General features: G+C 42.9%; 1 long non-coding RNA gene across 8 annotated transcripts; it reads right to left on the bottom strand.

The window, feature by feature from the left end:
• Positions 1 to 206: 206 nt before the first annotated feature.
• On the bottom strand, positions 207 to 3,816 carry LOC127297387 (uncharacterized). 8 transcript variants are annotated; one of them, XR_007849143.2, is made up of 7 exons: positions 2,567 to 3,816; positions 2,338 to 2,476; positions 2,101 to 2,257; positions 1,778 to 2,006; positions 1,282 to 1,525; positions 857 to 949; positions 207 to 373 (listed from the first exon to the last, which is right to left on the bottom strand). It is a non-coding gene; the product is annotated as an uncharacterized lncRNA (long non-coding RNA). The 8 variants fall into 8 exon arrangements; XR_007849133.2 differs by having other exon boundaries at positions 857 to 1,525; XR_007849136.2 differs by having other exon boundaries at positions 207 to 1,044; positions 2,567 to 3,815.
• Positions 3,817 to 10,177: the final 6,361 nt, after the last annotated feature.

The following is a 10,177-nucleotide window of genomic DNA, read 5'->3' as shown; positions in this document are numbered from 1 at the left end:
GCAGATGGAACATAGTAAAATAATTCTACTCGGTTCCTTGCTAATGATTTAAAAAATAGTGTACATTAGAATTATCGTTACTGGCATATATAAATATCTATTTTTCAGCACAGATGGAAAATACAACACCATACGAAAGGACTGTTAAAGGCCTGCAACTTAATGTGGACCACCTACCAAGCCACAAAGAGTGCAACATCTGAACCTAGTACAAAGAAGTATGCATTGCTTGCAACCGTGGTCTTTCACCTGCTTGCTTACATGCCCTACGTCCAGGAAGAATTAACAGATACATAGTAGTTGGTAGCACATGTATCACTATTGATTCGACTGTTTTCCTCCGGTCTCAAATGGCATTGCTATTTTCCACATCCTGCATGAAGGTGATTGCATTTCATAAAAAAAGTTTAGACAGGCAAAGAGCATAACTGGAGTTCTGAAAGAACATTGACATGGCAGGTGAACTGCCTATGTTATTGTTCATGTGCAAAGAATAAAAGTTTCGTTTTCAGCGGTAGTAGTGTAACAATGTTCAAAGTTGTGCATCCTTTCATATTCATATTTATAGAAAGAAAGCAGGGAGATATGCGAAGTTAGAGCAGAAATCCATTGGGTTCAACTATGTTCTTGGTGGTGTATTCTTCCACTAATAAGCTACTTAAAAGACTAACTTAATAGAGAATAGATGAAATTCATTGGGTCGCTTCTATGGCAGATCCACCAGAACAAAAAGTAAGAGAACAACAACAAAGGAAAGAACGTATTCATAATACTCATATGAAACTGTAATAAATTTAACAATGGGCCAATAGTGCCAGCAAGAGAAGATAAGAAAATAATTGTCAAGAGATCTTACCTCAGCAACCAAGATATGTCCGTTAAATACAATACAATAGCAATAAAAAGTAGGCATGTGCTTGTGCTGCCTGCTAAGCCACCTCACTTTCCCCTGTTTCATAAAACCTCTATAGCAATATCCTCAAGGTTGCGAGGAGATGCATATCATGAAATAAAAATTAATATACATGATATATCCTGCAAAGTCTACAGTGCAAATATTAGCTTTGAAGCTACTGGAAAATTTTGATATGCTGATAATTCACACATATAAATCATTTATTGGATAGGCTCGAAATTGTTGATGGATAAGTACATTTTAAATATTCTTTGTTATAATAGAGAAAAATGAAATATACGGTATGGAACATCAACTCGCTGCTTTCGATATCCTCATACGTACATAAACTAAGGAATTGTCTAGAACTGCCACTATGCACTTACTTGGCCATTGTATTATCCTTGACAGATAGCAGTGGCTATAAATATATATGCATACGACCAAGTGCTTGATTGACCCACAATCCCAATGAGGCAGTGAAGAGGCAACAGATTCAAGTCATGACTCCGCTGGTGGTGAAGGCATCAGATGGCAATTTTGTTCTAGCAATTAAGTAAACCTAGAAGATTCTAGTCTTTGTGTCCCCTTGCCTGCAAGAGTTTCCTCCCGGTGTCACCTCATACGGTTCTGCAATTGTTCAATGCCAACGTAAGAAAACAATCGAGTATAGGATTATGGGATACCAACAAAAGCAATAACAAAACAATTGACACATGACTCTGTTGTAAACCATAACAATGTATACTCAGTTAATTGGTTTTAAAATCTGATCAGAAGTATTTGTGTACACGTTATCATTAAAAAGGTAGTTGACCATAGAATTCTATAATAGCAGTGAAAGATATTACCAAAAAAAGGCTTAATCAAGACATACCACACCTGCTGTAAAATACGCTTGTTCTTCAACTACATGCATGGCCATGGAGTTCCAAATGTTCCATCGTAATCTGCGCCTTGATCACCCTCAGGTCTCCTACACATCATTGCCATCAATAACTGTGATTCCACTTGCTATGGTTAGATATGCTGCCCACGATTTCAGAATATCCTCAGTCCGGTAGTGTAACACATCTAGCATTCTTTTAACTGTATTCATGAATGCCCCTAACTGTGATGAAAAATAATCAACTGATCATCAGTGAACTGTGGTCCTTTAACTATAGTAAATAAACTGTATGATATGATGATGCAAGCACATATACCTAATTTGGCATAGCATACGGAGCTATCGACTGTCTTCTTGTTAGTCGTTGAACATGCTGCTCAAGAATTTTTGATATGTTGTCTCTCGAAGGCATTACAGTCTCCATATAATGCTTTTCCAATGCCATCATAACTTCTTTCGACATCAGCAATAGCCTGAATCAGAAAAGGCATTTTTATGAATTGCATGATAAACATGGGGAGCTGATTCATGAAGTGCAAGTGTATTTACATACATTCTCCAAATCCAAGCTCATCAGATAGATACTGAGGCCATCTGCTGGCAACCACTCCATACCAGTTTCTGTTTTCTTTTATTTGCTCACATATTTGTCCGGCAAATGCTCAAGTTGTTGTCGCTGCAGGGTATGATAACTGTACAGAAAGATGATGTATTAAGCAAAGAAGTCAACTGCTAGCGGTAACCAAGTGATTTTTGTATCTACCATCTTTTTTTATGATTACCTTCTCAGATTTCCAATAGTGAAGCAACTGCAACCGGGTATCTTCAACCCACCGAGATGCAAACATGAAATAGCTGTACAATTGTATAGTAGAATGGCATGAATAAGATGAAAATAATGCGCGCTTTGGGCATTGAGGCACACATGTACTACTAATCAACACGAGAAAGCAGTATCAAGATCTCTCTCAAAATCAGGAGCTGCTTTGGGCCTGGGGTTGCGGCTAACCGTGGAGTCAAGAGCAAAGTTCTAACATCCTCGCGTGCGGCCGGCACTGCAGTTGGTTACGGTCGGCGGCTTAAACAGACACAGAAAGAGAGAGGAGGTGAGGTTGTGGACAGAGAGGGAGCAGAGGTACTGCACTGCTGCACACGGAGGCGTGCGTCTCCGTCGTCGCCTCGTCCGCTGCTGCCGGAGGACGAACCGGCACCGCCTGCCTCCTCCGCGCCGGCAGCCGCATCTGGAGGGTGAGAAGGCGTGTCGCCCCGATGACTGCCTCATACACGCCACAGCGGTCAGAGAGGGCGCGGAAGGCAGCAGCTCCCGCGGGGGATGACGTGGCAAACAATGGAGAGGAGCCGGGAAACGGTAAGACAGCGGCGGCGGAGATGCACATCCAGAGCATCGGTGGAGTTTGGAAAGCCGGGAAGGTTGAGATCCAGATGAGAACAAAAAGGCGGCTGAGCTGGATGCTTTCCCTGCCTCACGCCAATAGCAGTAGAAAGCCCACAACTGATAGGATAAGGCGTGAAGCAACTTCTAGAAAACCACGCCGCGGAACAGGTTGCGACCAGGAAGAAGAAAGGTGGCCTCGCCGACGGATCAGAATAGCAAAATCGAAAAAATCACACACGGTGAGGCAGAGGGAAAGATCGGGGAAACCAAAATCGAAAAAACGCAAGAACGATGATCAAAAAATCTTCAAGGCAGATGGAGGAGCATCGACCAAAAAAAAACTTGAAAGCATCAGAAACAGAGTTGCAACGAACATCATGAGGAGTGGCCAGCACGGGCCGTCGGCCGAGACAGCGTGGGGATGACCGAGCGAGCGGCCGCATCGTTAAGAGCCAGTCCGGCAACGTCCCTGAAATCCAGTCCGGCGGCGTCTCTTACCGGCGAGAGGATCTATACGTACGGGGCTAAAAAAAAAAAGACCAGCGGTCTGATGGAGCTCGGACGGGGGAGCCGAGGGCAGCCCACCTAAAAGATGTTGGATAGGAAGGAGCACCCCAAACAGGAAGATATGATCCTCTCGCGAGGAAACATTGCTAAGCGGTGACTGCCACCTTAACTACCACGTGGCGAAAAGGAAAGAGGAAACCGGCAATCTAGCAGCCCACACGCAAGACAATTGTAGGAGCCGGTAACCGGTAAGCCTCCGGTCAGAAAGAAAGACGTACATATATAACTAACTAAGCAAATCGCTAGGAAGCAGAAAAAAAAGACATAACGTGTCGAACCATGACTGCATAGAAGAGAGGATAAATATCACTTCTACAGTGTTCAAACTGCTAAGAAGATGCTAATTTGATTAACTTTTATATAGTGTATAACGACAACGTCCTGCTATATATTTTATTTATTTTGTGCGTACGAGACTGTACAGTTTTCAAGAATTAAAAAGTAAGTTGAATCCAGTAGTACTTTAATTTGTTTGCTTTCTTCAGGCTTTCCTTTATGGATAACTAGAGGAATATATCTTCTCGCAATTGCCTTTTCCAGCTTGCAAAGATGCTCTTTCATATTTTAAATCATTTTATTATGTTCCTTCACTACATTAGGAAGCTTAGCCACCGCCCGCCGCGCCCGCAGAGTGACAGAAAAGGCAATTAATTACTTGTTCTAATATAGTTCTAAAAATGCTATATTTTGAGCAACTGCTGTCCATGTATCAAATTTAAAGTACACGTAGTGTAGCATAAAACTTAACAGTTACCAAAACACTACTATCCCTGTGTAATAGGCAAATGAAGATAGACACTTCTTACAATTTTTTTCGATAAAGGGAATATATTAATATCAAGAAGATACCAATTACACCCAGCCTCTGCAACAACGCACCACCCTAATGGCACTACAGATGCACACAGCCAAAAAACAAGAAAAGAAAACTAAGAAACAAAAGTCCCGCTACAGTATCTCGGGCCTAACAACAGCAATACATCCACAGTCAAGATAACACCTGAATTACGGACTCTCCAAAAACGACGCCTCCAAGAAGGGAACAGTGCTCAAACACCGTCGTCGCCCGATCAAAGATCTTAGGTTTTCACCCTGAGGATAGTTCCCGCTCTCAAAACAATGCCTCCACCAAGATCATTGCCAGGCACAACCAATTAAGACCAGACCTTGGGTTTTCACCCTGAAAGGTAGGACTCTGCACTTCACCTGTGTTGTCGCCCCCACTTTCATACCGCTGCCGTGAAGAACACCAAGCAAGTCCCTCAACAGCGCAGAGACTTGAACCTCCCTTAGCTAGTCCTCCCCTCCGGCCTTCATGAAATTCTCTTCTTCCGACTTTCATCATGGATCCATAGTCACTTGATGTCAACACAGAAAAAGAGCTTCGCGCCGCTCCCTCCAGAACCAATCGGTCGGAATAAAAATATGGGTGCGCACGACCGAATACCTCCGATCCAGCAAACTCCAGGCAAAAGCACTGTTACATTCGCCGGCGGAGTCTTCCGGAACTCAACACTCCGGCCAGATCACGAGTCCAGGCCTTCGGAAGGTCCTCCTCTTCACGCAAGAGAGGCCCTAGGACCGCCGCCTTTATTCAGGTCGGACCCCCACGTCGGCGACCATCCTGGGCTGGCCAATCCAACTCTCCACCGGCGACACCATCGCCGGCTTCCAAGCACCTTCATCTCGCCGCCGGAACGCGGTGATAGATCAAAAGATCCACCACCACCAACCGCAGGCCGATCCTCTCCGGCGAAGAAGAGGGTCACCTCCACCGTCGAACCCAAGGCTGCTGCCCCGGGCGTCCTCGTACCGTGGGAGAAGCCCAAGATCATCGCCCCTCACCGGCGAGAGGCGGAGGGAAAGGCGCTGCCCGCCTCCACCAGCCACCACCACCGGCATGCCGCCGATGGGAGGCGGGGAGGCCGCAGCCCGCAGCAGGATCGTCCCCAGGAGGACCGCCGCCGCCCCTCCATCCTCGTCCGATCGCCGCCGCCCCGGGAGGCGGAAGGGCCGCCGCCGCGTGAGAGACTCCTTGGCCGCCGTTCTCGACGCGTCACGAGGGAGGGCCCCCGCCGCCGCCACGCCCCGAGATCTTTGCCCCGGCGGTGCTGCCGGCGGCGGCGGCGGGAGGGTTGGGGTGCGGGGGTGCGGGAGGGTTGGGGTTGGGGTTCGGGGGTGCGGCTATGCGATCTGTCGAATTTTTTTTGACGTAGCACAATCAGAATTATTACAATTACACTTACAATTACAATTACAATTACAATAGTCCAACAGTACTCGAACGAAGTGTTTCACCTTTGGAGCAAATCTTTATTATTAAATTGCAATAGGTGGTGGCTGGTGTCACAAACGGGCTTTCTGGACCGAACGTCTCTATGAAACTTCCACCTAGGCCCAGCTCGCTAAAGCATAGAACGTTTTGAAAAACAACAGCCACTTCCATATGGTTAGTTTCGTCCTTCCAAACTATCCCCGCTCGCACCATAATGGGCCGTGGAGCTGCACTTCTAGGATAACGTGTTATGCTTATGGACCAGGCATAATCTATTAAATTGCAATAGGTGGTGGCTGGTGTCACAAACGTGCTTTCTGGACCGAACGTCTCTACGAAACTTCCACCTAGGCCCAGCTCGCTAAAGCATAGAACGTTTTGAAAAATCGAATGGCCACTTCAATATGGTTAGTTTCGTCCTTCCAAACTATTCCCGCTCGCACCATAATGGGCCGTGGAGCTGCACTTCTAGGATAACGTGTTATGCTTATGGACCAGGCATAACGTGTTCTAATCAGTTGAGCTATGTAAAAACGGATGATTTAGTCCCACCTCGCCTCCTTAGACATATTTTGACCGGGTTATATATGTAAGTTTTCTAGATATCAACAAAGCCACCAAGCAAAACGGAAGGAATTATCTCATCGGGGGCGGTGGCGATCATGCGAGAGTGAGAGGGAGAGTCCCGCGGCTAAAAGAAGAAAGACTCTGTTGGAAAAGTAAGGAAAGGAAGCAAAGCTAGATAGACCCTGTCCAGCGAGCGCGGTAGAGCCAGCTAGGTAATGATGAGAGAAAGCGAGGAGCCGAGAAGAAGAAGTGCCGGACGCGGGCGATGGGATCAAAAGCCAAGAGAAGAGCGGCCGCCGCGCCTACAGTTCCCACCGAGAAAAGAAATCCACTTTGGATGTGCCCATGCGGCGCAGATTGAAGGAAAGTACAGAGAGTCACGAGGACAGATGTTCAGGCCATGTATGCTGAGAAAAATAAGTGGAGGCCAGGAGCTTTTTTTTACTCTTCACGATTTTTCTTCCTGAGCCTAGCGATTTGGGAGTTGAGATCTGGAGAGTACGCACGACCTGAAACTCCACCGTGTATTATCCACTTATTTATCTCATGTGATTTTTATTTGTTCACAACTCACTGTCATGTTGTGCTTTTCATTTTTTTAATACCTTCTCCAGTTTAAAATAATTGACCAAAATTTTGTAAAGTCAACTTTAACAGAAATTCAATTTGATTCCTGCGTACACATGAGTCCTTCGTCCGAAAAAATATTTTAAATTGTTAAAAGAATTCAACAAAAAAATTGGATGTACATCTTAACAATCTATGTGTTTTCGTACAGTTTCGTGAAAATCGATATTTTTTCTGGTTGATGAAAAAAAACATATCTCACAAAAAGATTTATTTTTAGTACCGAATTTTGTATTTTTTACACAGCCCTATGGACAATTTGGTTTTTTCATGGAAAGACTTTGTGTGCCCGTAGCACGTTAAGATGTACACGTGAATTTTTGTTTGAATTTTTTTAAATGTATCAAAGATGAGCATATGGAAAACATAACTCCCTAACTTGAAGAGTTATTTGGTTTGAAGAAAAAACAAAAGGAAGAGCGGTGCAGTGAGAATACTAAATAATTGGTGGAAAATTAACCCAACAAAATATGGTAGGTAAAAAAATCAAGAATGTCACATCACTTATTTTTTAGAGAAGGGAAAATGGTGAAACAGTTCGCCGCCATCAGTCAACAATGCGGTGACCCGCACGATTACGATGCGACTTTCCTTAGGAACAGTTCGCCGCCATGAGGCAACAATGCGGTCACATCACTGATTTTCCAGAGAAGAGATCATGAGCACTTTCTCAAATCAAGAGCCATGGAAATATCAACACATAAGGAAAACTCGATAGCATGATTAGATGATGGTGGACGACATACGACGACTATGAGCTCATCTTGGATGAAGCGTCCCACTTTGTAAAAGTCTAGGGTGCAAGTGCTCCTATTCCACATCGAGATGGACGAACTTCTCGATGCCATCAACACAAAGGTCACACTAAAAAGAGGTAGAACCTTCTCATGTATCATTTTAAGGATGGAGACGAGCGACGAGGACATGAGCACAAATCAACCCGTAGCAACGTACGGTGATCGCCGTGGATAAAATGAATACTTCTTGGTTGATTCTCTAGTTTTCTGGTATATAGATACTCCTGGGTAATTCTTTGGTTACTTTCGTATGTTCGAGCTGTGATATAACATTTTTGGGAATCGCCAACAAAGCTAACCGCATCCTATCAGGTTACATTGTGTAAGTAAGCTAGCAAAATTGCAATCAAAGATGAAACGGTCCCATAATTCGAACGAACATAAGCGTCAAATATTCAGATTGCAAAACTGAAAAAACAGTTAACTTTGCTTTCAAAACACCGTTTAATGAGCTGCACATCATTTCGTCAAAACAAAACATTTAATATTCAATTGAACATAATTAGGCATGAAATATTTAGAGTGAAGTACATGGATATTATGCACATTTAAATTTGCTTCTCAGTCTCAAAACACCGATTAATGAGTTGCACTTTATTTCATCAAAACATGACATTTTTACCTTTACTTTTCAAATGATTTTGAAGTTGAGTAATGTTTTTGGTAATTGATGGCAACCCTTATGGATTAATGTTTTATTTTAGTTTATACTCTCTCCGTTCACTAATATAAGATGTTTTAGATACTTTTGAAATAGACTAGATACAAAACAAAGTGAGTGAACCTACACACTAAATATATACTAGATACAAGCAAGTGTGAATGAACCTGAAAGATGCTCCAATGTCTTATAAATCCGGAGGAGCATGAAGGAATCTTCCATAGGTAATGCTTGAAGTCCATATGTTGGAATCAAGGATGGATGCCACAAAGATACGGATTTATATTTAGTATTGACATCAATATCATCGATTTGAAAAGTTGAATTCAATATGATCAATAAGAAGTTAAATAAGATATAGTTCTTGTGTGAAACTCAAAAGAAGACATGCTCTAGCTTATGTTTTAAGTCTTGGAGGTTCAAGATATTGAAATTTTGTTTACAAGACAAGAATTCAAGTCATGTCTCTAAGTAAAAAATCATAATGTCTCATGAGTTGAGTCATGGTTGACTAAGACTTGCAGCGTGCAATTGAATGGATAATTATTTGTGTATCTAAAGATAATGCAATACTGAAAGTGTATGGAGCCCCCATGTGTGGTTTTGCTAATTAGTGGCAATTCCTATGGTCTAATATTTACATTGAGTTACATTTGTATGATTTGTCCATAGGCAATCCTTGTACCATATGTTGGATTTAAGGTTGCAATAAGAAGAATCAGCAGAAGATATAGGGATGACCAAGGTGTTATTAAAGGTGTAATCCGAAGGATGGTCATGAGAGATTTGAGCTTATGGCAAGTGTGTCTTGATGAATAAGATGGAATGGTAGCTCATGTACACCTCAAGACATCAACATGATGAATAATAAATAAATAAAGTGCAAGTTCAAGATGAGCATCTAGAATAGATCATATGCTTGAAGCTTGCCATTCTTATAGTGATCATGGATATGTGGAGACATGCCCTAAGAAGAGGATCTCCCATAGGAGTAATCAAGAAAGGTGTTCCATCTTGAGGCGGACAAGATCGTCATCATCAACCTCAAGTGGAATTTGTGCAAGGAAAAGGTATGATCTTGATAGGGTTTGTTTATTACCGGTCTCGTGGTGTTAGTTGTGAGACCGGGTTATAGGTTAGATAGCCATACTATATATCAAGAGGGGCTCTCAAGTGAGTAATTTCATCGTATCATTCAGAGAGAGCTCAAACCTTTGCATCATTGGCATCATCTTTCTTGGTTCTTATCCATGAGAGGATTTAGAGCTTGTCTTAATCTCCATGACAAGATCTAATTCATCGAAAACAGATTTCATATGCATTCTCTGTTGCGTTCTCGAATTGGTGGTTTACCGATTTGTCTTTTATAGATAGGTGAAAATATTTAATCATTTTTTTCAATCCTCACTTGCTGGACTATAATGTTTCTCTGCATGATCTTGTAGACCTTACTGTTACCTTCAAAACGACATCAAAATCGGATTCTGGATGCTCAAGTTATGA

This window comes from Lolium perenne, chromosome 1, assembly GCF_019359855.2.
Source record: "Lolium perenne isolate Kyuss_39 chromosome 1, Kyuss_2.0, whole genome shotgun sequence".
In the NCBI taxonomy this organism is placed as follows: domain Eukaryota; kingdom Viridiplantae; phylum Streptophyta; class Magnoliopsida; order Poales; family Poaceae; genus Lolium; species Lolium perenne.
The sequence above is the reverse complement of the archived record's forward strand: the minus strand, read 5'-3'. Positions and strand labels throughout refer to the sequence as shown.